Genomic DNA, 11,703 nt, shown 5'->3' on the forward strand with positions numbered 1-11,703 from the left:
GCGGTTGGTAGTACTAGACGAGACTAATCTAGCAATCTAACAGAAGACCCAAAGTTAGAGTTACTTTGGTTTAATTCAAAATTAGCTTAACGTCGCTGGCATTTCATCCCGTATGCAATTTCTATTTTTACATCGATTTACAAATGACTCAATTTTTAAACGCATTTAGAATTTCAAATAGATTGAAATGCTCATTTTGAGACAAATGGGATAGAAGTAATTGCCGAGGTTTTTGAATCTTGAGATTTCTTCCCCACGAAAAACTGACTCGATAGGAAGAGTCTAGAATTATTGTTCAGATGTTTCTAGTTTGTAAAGAAATAAATCTGGGTTCTTAAATACTATACTATTCTATACTATTTACAGATTCATTAGAAGCAGTTTAAATTTACAATATAAATGTTGAGATTTACTTACATTTAGAAAATAAGTTAACCTATAGGAAAATGTTAAATTCTATTTCAGATACTTATAATTTAAAGTTAATATGAAATATAGTAGCTAAGCAATTAAGTTCATACATTTACAATTAAATTTTAAAATGCGATTAAATCAGTCCTGCGAAATATACACTGTCCAGCCTTAAGATTTATTTATACTAATTTTAACATGAAACCAGAATTAATAGAAAATACTACAATTACAGATTGAAAATTACCTTTTGATTAGTGGTATTTTCAAATAGACATTTCATACAACCCAGTTAAATACATTCATAATAATACAGTCTTATGGAGAGTAAGTTGAGTCAGTCCTTCATGAAAGATCCATAACACTATCAAATCGTAAAAATTCAACAATTGAACTATAATAAAAATACACCGTAAAAATTGAAGCTTAAGTTTACATCAGTTAATGTTAAAAAGGGTAAGGGAACTTCAAGATTCAATGAATCCACAAATAGGTTCTCCTTGACTATTGTTCTAAAAAGGAAATTGCCAATAGTGTTACGTTAGTATATAAATATGCAAGCACGCGATACAAGTTAAGCAAAATTATATTACGAAAATTTAGTCTAATTTATTTCAAAATTTAAGATTGTATATCGAAGCATTTTATATCTTTAGACATTGCGTCAACATTTAACGAATTTTAAATTGTAATGAAACAGACGGGTGTGAAAATTTTAAAATATGCAGCGACATGAATTGAAAACTGAATTCATTATTAGATGAATGAAGAGTGTTGTGTGGAAGATTTTAAATTTGATCCTAGATTACTCCATTGCGGAATTCATCTTCATTGTTTTAAGGATATTTTATTAGCAATTAAAGTTTAATTAAAATTTAATTGGGTTTCTTTAGATGAAAGATTAAAGAAATATTTAATATTTGTATAAGTCCAGTCCTTCAGATAATTGCTTATAACTTATTGACCGCTACTATCATAAAATATCAGCTCATCGTTGCTAATTTCTTTTAAATGACCTAGTTTACAATTTGTGTAAAGAGGTTTGCATAGAATATACCGCTGCATGCTATCTGGTAATTTACGCAATGTCCATTTCTATATTAATTCGAAGCGTATCAAGTAGGATTTAAAAAGTGTATTCGGTTATTTTAAGTTTGCTTAAAATTTAGAATATTTTTCTCGGGATTCCTCAAACCATCAGTGAAGGACTAGCTTTCGGAAGACTGAATTTATCTAAACTTATGGAGGACTACAGTGGTAAAGGTTATTTATTATAATATCTGATCACGCTGCTTCCCCGTCTAATATCCAAGAATTTTACTGGCACATTTGCCAATACCACGCACTAATATTTACGCGTTTAAATTTAGAAGTTGCAGCCAATGTTTGATGTACAAATTACACTAGATAGGTTCTATCCCTTGTTAGTCCCCTGAAATACCCATATTCCTTAAATAGTTACAATCCCACTTAAATTCTATTAGTTTAGCTTTCACATTCTGCCTTTTCCATTTTATAAGACTGATAGCAACCCAATCCATTGACACGTTAAGTACTGGTTCCCCGGGGACCGATACTTTCCGTTTAGACCGCCGGTCCCAAACAGCCTAGACGGAAAGTATACAGGGACCAGCATATCCTTAACGTGCCGGCCTCTATTCTACCAATTCCCTAAATCCCGCTCGATCTTTACGATCCTCCTTAAATCGTCCTAACCCAACCTTTTTCGTTCCAATCTTCATTTCAACTTACTAGTTCACCACGCCTCATTTTATCATCCCAAATTTCCCTTAAAAACCTATTAAGTACAATTTCTACTTTTAACATTGGCATCTGTCGATAAACGAGGCTATCCGATATTAAACGAATTCCATCATATCTTACACTTTTTAAAGAAAAATTAGCTATTCGTATACAATTCAAAGAATAGCAGTTACATTTAGTGTTCCGTTAATTAGAAGAGCTGAAACGTTATTACCGAAGTTTAAATCGCCATCCTTTGACAGGGTGCCGATACTTTAAAATTCACAGAAAATGATTACATTTTCGCAGACACTTATTTGATACGCAAATTAATTGAATGGAGTGGGGACAGGATTTATCTATTCTAATCAACAAAGGACTATCAAAATATTAAACATTAGAATTAAACATTAAGAGTGACGATTACTCATTACCCAGTTAATATTGTAAAAACTTTAAGTTGATTAAAATTTGTTTTTTTAATCAAATTGAAGTCTTTCAGCCGGAGAAATTTAGTTTCTTTAGAAACTCAAAAATGGGGAAAAATTCAGATGCTATTGAATTTGAATGACCCGATACGAAGAGGTTCGAATATCGTCAGTCTCGGAACGTTTATTAACTTAAACATAAAGCCTATCAACAGAGTGAGTAAACGAAATGCAAATCTTAATTTCTTGCAAGGAGCGAGTGCCAAACGAGATTCATTTAAGGATTCGTTAAAACCGATTTGAATTTGGCATTATGGCCACTAATAGAATGTTAGGTTGAAAGAATGCTCTATTGATAATGAGAAGACGCAGAATACTACCGAGCCCATTTAAGAGATTAAACTGACAAGAAATTTGAAGAGGCTTCATTCTACACATTCATCTGAACGCGACAGGCATAACTATCTAAAGGTACCTTAAACCCTACCTTAAAAACAGTGCAACTTAATAACCGAGTAAGCGAAATAAGTGTAAATTCGTATTCGAGATATCTCGAATGCTATTCTTCCGATATGGACATGTAGAATGTAGATTGACCTTAACGAAATGAAAATGCAGCGCTGTCATAATGTCAGCATTAACTACCCTGTGTAGAAAATAAATCTCGGATATTTTTGTCCGTTTCATTCGAAAGAATTTAAAAAAGCAAAAATTTGAAGAATCGTATGAACCGTTAAGTATTTGAAATAATTTCCGATATCCATCTTGAAGTTCCCCTACATACCATTTTACTAATTACTATTGATAAATTAATTTTAGATACAGATTTAATATTGAGGTAAACATATGTCAACCAGATTAAAAATCCGATTACTTTTGTCTGTTACAGGTAGCAGGAAATAAGACAGTCATTAATCCAAAATCATCCAAGCATATAAAGATATTCGATGTTTTTACCACACAGATGCTAGTAGTGGATTTCACCATTGAAGAATGAATTGACCTTTTGTATGCACGTCTTGATGAAAACAAGGCAAATCTAGATCAGCATCCAGATCCTCTCCTTCAAGCTCAGTAAGGCAAGTTTTTCCGAGCCCTGAAAAAGACAACATTTAATGAATACAATAAGAAGTTTTCAAATAGTCGAAATGACCAGTACAGATCGGACAGAAGTTTCATATAAATTAAAGCAAGTAAGAACGAGAAATTCAGTTAACTTTAATATTGGTGCAGGACTCATTCTTTAGGTTTTTACAACATAGGAAGAAATTAATATCGTAGATACCTATCCACTAGATACAAGATTAAAGAAGCTAATAAGAATTTAATTTAAAACTAATCATTAAAATTTGGTCACTTCAATTTCTGAATTCCACCGTAGCTGAAAATGTTGAAGCCGATTCCTTTTAAAAATAAATCCGAGAGGTTTAAAAAGTTAAACTGCATACAAGAGTGTTTAATTGTACTAACCAAACGAATGATTTTATGGTCAGAATGAGAATGCTAGAAGTCAACAAATGGAACGATTAGGAAATCTGTCAGCAGTTATATTTATTACAATACTGTACTGTTGAGTAAAATTTTCTATACTGTATTCTTTTCGAATACTCAGTCGAAAACTAGAAATGAATTGCCTTCTTGACTTGTTAACGATTCGATTCATGAACAACGAGACATTCCAATGATCCGATTGCCTTCATAATTAAATCTATAGAAGCGACGTATTGCTATTCATAATTGTGCAATCGTGTTCCATTATTTGCTTTGGTTCTAGATGATACATTGCTAATCTCAAATATTTATGAATACATATCGTTTCATACTTTATGTACAGTTTTCGATGAATTACAAATTGAGGGAAATAAAATTTATGCCGACATAGATGTAGACTCCAGAACAATAAAATGGAAACCTGCACCAACCTAAAATGAGACTACGCTGCTGAAGCATGAGCAAGCTGACAGTGCCAACTATTTAAGACTGGCTCACGCTAAAGTGACGACATTAAATAATCGATTTGACATGCAATGAAAACTTTTGATGGATTTACATGCTTAAAATTTGATACTTGTTACTAAGAAGGTTTGCTATATGTAAATATGCAATATTTCAAAATAGGGTTTAAGCATTGCACATTATCAGAACTAGCGTGTAGAACAATTTCAGTAATTGATGGTTTTAATAGAAAAAGATCACTTCGAAGTTAACAGTTACGATATTGAATCATCTACTTTTTACTAAAAATAGGACATTGCAACGACTTAAGATTCTCACAAGTTTACAATATTTGAAAGGTCTATGCATGTTCCATTAGTAGCCAAAGAGTTAAAGCCCTTTTATTAAAGGTTGCATGGTTGGATACAGTCATTTCATGATTGACGTCTCCCCTAGAAAATTTAAAGTCCGAAGCAGAAAAAATTTAATGAGCTAAAGAATAAAAAGGAAATTATGCTTGAGATTATTAATACTATTCTATCGTATTTAATAATACTTCATTTACGAAATGGCGAAATACATCGAGATTAGTGAACAATATGACAGTTAAAAAGATCAAGTTTCGTTAAATGAAATATTGTTCAAGTAACATAATATTTCCTTGAAGTGTTTATTTTAACTGTTTTCCGAAATATTCCAATCATTTGGGTAGTACGATAGTCTTCATATAAAGACAAGTTTTCTAACATAGTACTTGATAATCACTTTGCACTTCAAGCGAATATACAGAAATGATCGATTAGACGGATACTAAGCAGCTTTAAGTTTCAAAATATTCAAATACCTCATTAAACGTAAAATATTGAAAATACTTTGACATTTTTCAATTGCTTGACCCTGAGAAGTGGAATTCCTCTTAATGGAGCAAAATAAATCATTTCTCACCTTGGGTGGATATTCAAGCAACTTCTGCAGATTACTGTACAACTTCTGCACGGTGTTTCGGCTCTATCGTTACCGAGTAGCTTAGGTAATCCTCAGCGAAGATTGATTTAAGTAGCAATGGACAGGAGTAGCATTGCCATTTCAAGTTCAAACAAGGTAGCAACCTGAAGAGGCTTATTTGAAGTTTCTGTAATAAAAGACGCCGTGCATAAGAGATATGCAACATTTTATAGGATTTGACTTAAGAAGCTAATCTGGAAAATTGAAACTTTCTGGTAAAAAAGCTAGTTAAGCTTCTGAACTGATGCTACAGAATTAATAAAGATCATTCTTTCAACTATTGTGAATATGAATAAAAAATATTTAGATTTCAAATCCGATTGTTTAGATATTTATCAAAGTGGCAAGTTAACAGGTTATTCAGCAAGTTACAAGCTCTGAAGACAAAGTAACATACAAGCAATCATCATTGAGTATTATGCAGCTCATTTTTGACACACTATATGGACCGATTTAACACCTTGCCCTCGAAAGGCGACTCGCCACATTTAATGACACAATTGGAGAGGTAAATCTCGCTGTCACTTTGGTGCGAAGATTCGATGCGCGGCTATAACTATAGTTGCTTTTAGAAATTTTAGCACACATTTGAAATATCGCGTGTAAATTTAAGAATTAATGAAATGTGAATATGGAAGTTCTATATGCTAAATTGCGTTTGTAGGCATTTTAAGTTGGAGGCAAGAGAGAAGAGTGCTCATTACAAAGGGTTAATATTAGTAGTGCATTACATTATAGTATTTGTCTCGTTCCGTAAAGTTTGTTAAAAGGCAGTTATAGGACCCTGACAGCTACAATAAACGGATATAACATTTTCAAACTTGAATAGTTTTGATGAAATTATAGAATAGAAGTTATATAATCGAGTATAATATCGCGTATTCAATGCGAGCGCCTATTCATATTAGGCTAAATTATGTTGTCATATATATCGCATTTTTCTACATGAAACAAAAGGAGCTCTTCCATTTGTATATTCGACAATTTAGGATAGTTCAGAGTTGATCTTTTCAGATTTCCCACCTAAAATTTATCTCTAAAAATATTTTTAATAAGAACCTAGGGCACTTAGTAAGATAATTGAACAGATATTTGTTGATATCCATCTGTAGAATTATTCAAATTTATGTATTTAATCAAGACAGGAAAGTAAACTCGGTTTTTGTATTGTATCATTGAAAAAACTCGAACTTCATTCCTTAATTCATTTAAAACTGGACACCTGCTTCCATATTAAATGAGAACCAATAATTAAGATAGGGATTAGTTTGAAATGCACATTTCAGATGTCATACAACCGATACGATAGCCATTATTTACAGACATTTATACTACAATTCAAGGCAACCTCCTAAAATTAAAACCTACTTACCAATAAATGGGATGGCAGACATACCGTCAGAATTTATATCAACATATATGAATATTTAGTGCAGTTAGAGTAAGCTTTAAAAAAAATAAAAGCAACCGGTCAAACATATCACACACTTCGATTTCAAAATAACATAAAAGGTATAAACAACCTACGATTCACTTGTTTTAAAGTATCTTGAATATATCCTAACCAATGAAATTGTTCCTGAGAAATATTTTTCTGTTTAATCATTTAGAGTCATTTACATAAATTTAATTCGAATTTATTCATTTGGGAGCCATGACAACATAGTTATTGAGACCTTTCTTTGGCACAAAAGGATTGCTGATTCGAAATACGATTTCGCTGATGATGTACACTGTATGTGAGTTACATGTTGAATCTGACTGTTCATAATTGGATGGCAATCTAACTAAATTGTATTAAACTCATAACGCTCTCCAAACAGCTTTATGCTGGCTATAAAATTAACAAAAATCCTACTATTCATTGTCCCGTTCTAAGTTATTCCTAGTACTGTATTTTTATAGCATTTGTAAATTTATTTTTTCAAAAAGTTCATTTTTATACCTTTTTAATAGCATTTTGTAGATTTTATTAATTAACTGCTATAACAATCAGAAGAAATGAGAAGTCAAAACTGTGGTTATCCTTTCTTGTTCATTTCCTTTCTCGGGTCTTTATTTTACGCATATAAAGATTTGGGTCCTTTTAGTCTAATGCTTAAATAAAACAGTTTATCAATCAAAGAGATAATTTTTGCAATATATTTGCTTTTAATTATTAAGGAAATACCATATATTAACAGAATCAGTGCGTATGACAGCATAGGAATATCTTGTAAACTGTTAGTCAATAGTTTCCCCCAAAAAAGTATCGCAGGATTTTATTGCGATCATTCCAAAATTTTCCAAGTTCGAAGAGCTGGCTCAAAAAAAAAAATTCTTTTCCATTCCTATTTCCAGTCAGCAAATTTGTTAAAAATTTTAAACAGGTAAAAATGATCTAGTACAGACTGGAGGGGAGGATTGATTAGCTAAAATAATAGCAAATTCTTTTCATAATTAACTCAGGCTTATTGTTTTTAATGCATTATCTTGTCTTCAAAATAGTTAAATCACTTTTTTTTGTACTTTTTTGTCCAAAACTTTTTGGGTATTTAATTTAGCGGTATTAATGGCTAATTTTAAAGAAAAAAATTAGTCCTATTTGGTGGCAAACTTCCTCATATTTGCAATACGCAAAGAAAAAGTATTCTAATCATGAAAAATTTGACGAATATTCACTTTTCAGATTCTTCTAATCATTATTTTATTACAAAATTCTGATATAATTATTTCAGTAAATATATCTATTTTCTTTTCCTAAAAAAAATCAACAAAATTTCCTACTAATGGCTTATTCTTAAAAGAACCAACGGAAATTTGACACAGAACTATAATTGCCGGCATTAGATCACATACCAAATTTCATTTACTTAAACCATTACTTTTTTGAATTATCACCTTTACATGCGTAAGAAGCTGAAGATCAACAGGTGGTCAAGCTGTACACATATTTGATTCAAAACTTGATAAGAATCCACAATTTCGATACAAAACTTGTGTACTAAATTTTATTAAACTAGTTTTTTTACTTTTTATATTAATTGTGTTCGTTTGCATTCGGGCAGCTGGACAGTTAAATTTTTCCAAAAGGATTTCTTTCAAAATTTGGCAGATGTTTGCGAATTAGGCGTAAAGACACAGACAAACAGATGGATATAGTTCAAGAAACGTATTTCGAAAACAATCGAATTTTTTGACGATTGCAATTCTTTATATCAGAGAAAAAATTTTAAAAAATATCCGTTTCTGAAGCCAATATTAAAAATTTATTTTATTCTGTAGAAATTGGCAAAACAAAACTAAAAAACATTTCAAGACATTTAATAAAATTCTTCGATTGGAAAAAACAGTCATTTCAGCTTTTTCGTCATCTTTTTAACTCTGCTTCATCTATAATGATAGTGGAATTGGCTGTATATTCCTATCGTGAGTTACTGAGAATCTATTCCCACCTGAGATGAGGCGACAGCAGAAAGGAAATATGCATTTAATAATTTGTTTCGTCTCATTCGAAGTGGGGATAAAAAGCAAAGATAGAAAAATCTTTTTATCACCAAATAGTGAGAGGGGAAAATCTTTTGATTGGAATTTTAATTAGGAGGCAGAAAGTAGCGCGAGTTCGCTACGGGTAATCGGAATTGCGAAGCGGTAAAAACGTGAAAAGAATTTATCACACTCTGGCTAATCCCTCAGTGCCAACATAAGCACTATTTCGCTCACTTAAGTACCATTGATTTAAAAATCCCTGAATATGTAAGAACGTCAAATAAGCAAAATTAGGTTGGGCTTAACTCTTATAGAATGTGATTTGATTTTGGTTTCTGGACTTTCAAAACGTATGCTTCTGATAAACTTTACTTTTATGACATAAATCGTTTTATCTCTTAAATTTAATATATGAGTGATTGACAGTATATTATTAATCCGTTTTTTGGTAAAACACGAAAGTTATATTAACATGAATTATAAATATTTGGTTTCGACTTACAGTTTTGAATCTTCAAGCAAAACTGGGAATAAACATATTAGGGTATAAATCGTGGTTTTTAAAAATGTACATAATTTTTTCTAATTAAAATAAGTATCTGTACTTTCTAGTATACGTAGTACAGAAAAACTATAGTAATCGTAAAAAAATTCGAACTCGAGATTTTGACGAATTTCTAAGTTTTAGACTCCCTGAGCTCGAAAAATACATTTTCGGTAAATGTCCGTCTATCTGACTGTCTGTAAGAGAGAATAACTCAGAAACGCTTTGAGCTAGATGGATGAAATTTGGTATATGATCTGTATACCAAATTTGTAGATTTCTATCAAATTTTGAGCAAAATTCGTACTGAAAATTTTGTTGTATGTTCTAAATAAAGTAATGTTATTCATTGAACTAACCTATATGCCCAACCTTTACATGGATAAAATTATCTTCGTGTTTTTTTTTGTAGATATTAAAGTCGTGTTTACCGTAAATATACCAAAACTCTTCAATTAATAATATAGGTATTTTAAAAGTTTATAGAAAGCTTTTCCTTGCAATTATTTGTCTAGAAATTATCATGTTTATATCATTTCTTACAGACAATTATATTTTTTAGAATTAACTTAACTTTAGAGTTAACTTAATTTTTTTAAATTTGAGTTTTTGCCGACGCGACGGCAACACGTTTATTTCCTATACACGCGTAACTTGCTCGCATAAGTTAAATTTTATTTTTCATAAAGTGAATTGTTGGAAAATATGTTTGAGAACGTGCGTCTGTGTAGAGCACTAACACACACACGCATGTTCTTCCTTTATAATTAGAAAAGTGTGTGTGTGTGTGTGTGTGTGTGTGTGTGTGTGTGTGTGTGTGTGTGTGTGTGTGTGTGTGTGTGTGTGTGTGTGTGTGTGTGCAGAGTATTAAAGTACTAACACACACACGCGCGCATGTTCTTCTTTCAGAATTAGAAGAGAGCGTGCGTGTTTGTAGAGCACCATCCCACGCACACACATACACGCACATATTCTCCCTTTATAATTAGAATAGATAACAATTCCTTTTCAGAAAGATAATTCAATATTCCCCATGCCAGGAATTAAATAATGGAAAAGCTATTCAGTGTTTGTTATAAATGTCATAAAAATTTAAGTTTTCACATGAATTCTAACATCGCAGTCCATAAAAAAATGGTAATCTTCTAGTCTAATGAGCAGTACATATTTATGATCACTTTTTTTTAAGCTAAAGAAAAGGCTGCTACATAATTAAACAGCGTTGCCTTTTTCCACTTCATTATTCAAATTAGATTCAAAACAACGGAATTAAGATGTGTCTAAGAGTTACTGAAGTTGATTTTAACCACAGGTACTGGACCGAAAATTCTTTGAATTTATTGCGGAAAGATGTAGTTAACACGGCTGAGTCCTCATGAATATTCAACCGTTACAATGAATAATTTTAAATTGCAAATACTATCTCGTTGGGGAAAACTAATCGTGTTATTTTTTTTCCCTTAGAATATTCATATTTTCTGACAAGTTGGACAAAGAAATAATTTCACTAAACTCCTTAACCGTGACAGTAACTTTTACAGTTAATGTCTAAAAATTCAAAAGCATATGTATTAAATATTGAAAGGATAAAAAAAAATGTTATATTTCAATGGAATTAAAATTTTTCTAGATAATATTTTGTTATTATATCTAATATATAAAAATGAGTATTTGTTTGTTCGTATTTTATGCGCTGTCTACTTATGGAGATAACACTTTGCCAACTTATTACATTGAATCTAGAAAATCCATGTTGTTCACATCGCCAGTTGTATGTTGGATTCACACGATTCGGACACCCAAGATATTTATTTGTTTTTAATGAAGATGGTAAAAAAAATATGTCTACCTTGAAACACTTAAATAATAAAGTTAAAAAATGGGAAAAATTATTTATACTTTTCCTTTATATATCATTCAAGTTTAACGAATGTATTCATTGACGACAAAAAAAAATATATCATTCTTTCTATCATTCCTAATTAAACAGGATACCTATTTCAAATGATATTTCCAAAATTATTTCTTCTGCGGCAGCAACGTGCCGGGTACCAGCTAGTTCTTAATAAAAATAAAAGTATCTGATGTGTACATATCTCTCTCTATATCTCTGTCAACCGTTTCCTATCTTAAACAATTGATTCATATACAAACAAATTTTATACATTT

The 11,703-nt window shown here is 31.1% G+C and overlaps 1 long non-coding RNA gene across 1 annotated transcript; it reads right to left on the reverse strand.

Annotated features, from left to right (window-relative positions):
* Positions 1-2,488: 2,488 nt before the first annotated feature.
* Positions 2,489-7,027, reverse strand: LOC129967161 (uncharacterized). The gene is made up of 3 exons (XR_008784354.1): positions 6,895-7,027; positions 5,463-5,649; positions 2,489-3,678 (listed from the first exon to the last, which is right to left on the reverse strand). It is a non-coding gene; the product is annotated as an uncharacterized LOC129967161 (long non-coding RNA).
* Positions 7,028-11,703: the final 4,676 nt, after the last annotated feature.

The sequence above is a fragment of the Argiope bruennichi genome, chromosome 4 (genome assembly GCF_947563725.1).
Source record: "Argiope bruennichi chromosome 4, qqArgBrue1.1, whole genome shotgun sequence".
Classification (NCBI taxonomy): domain Eukaryota; kingdom Metazoa; phylum Arthropoda; class Arachnida; order Araneae; family Araneidae; genus Argiope; species Argiope bruennichi.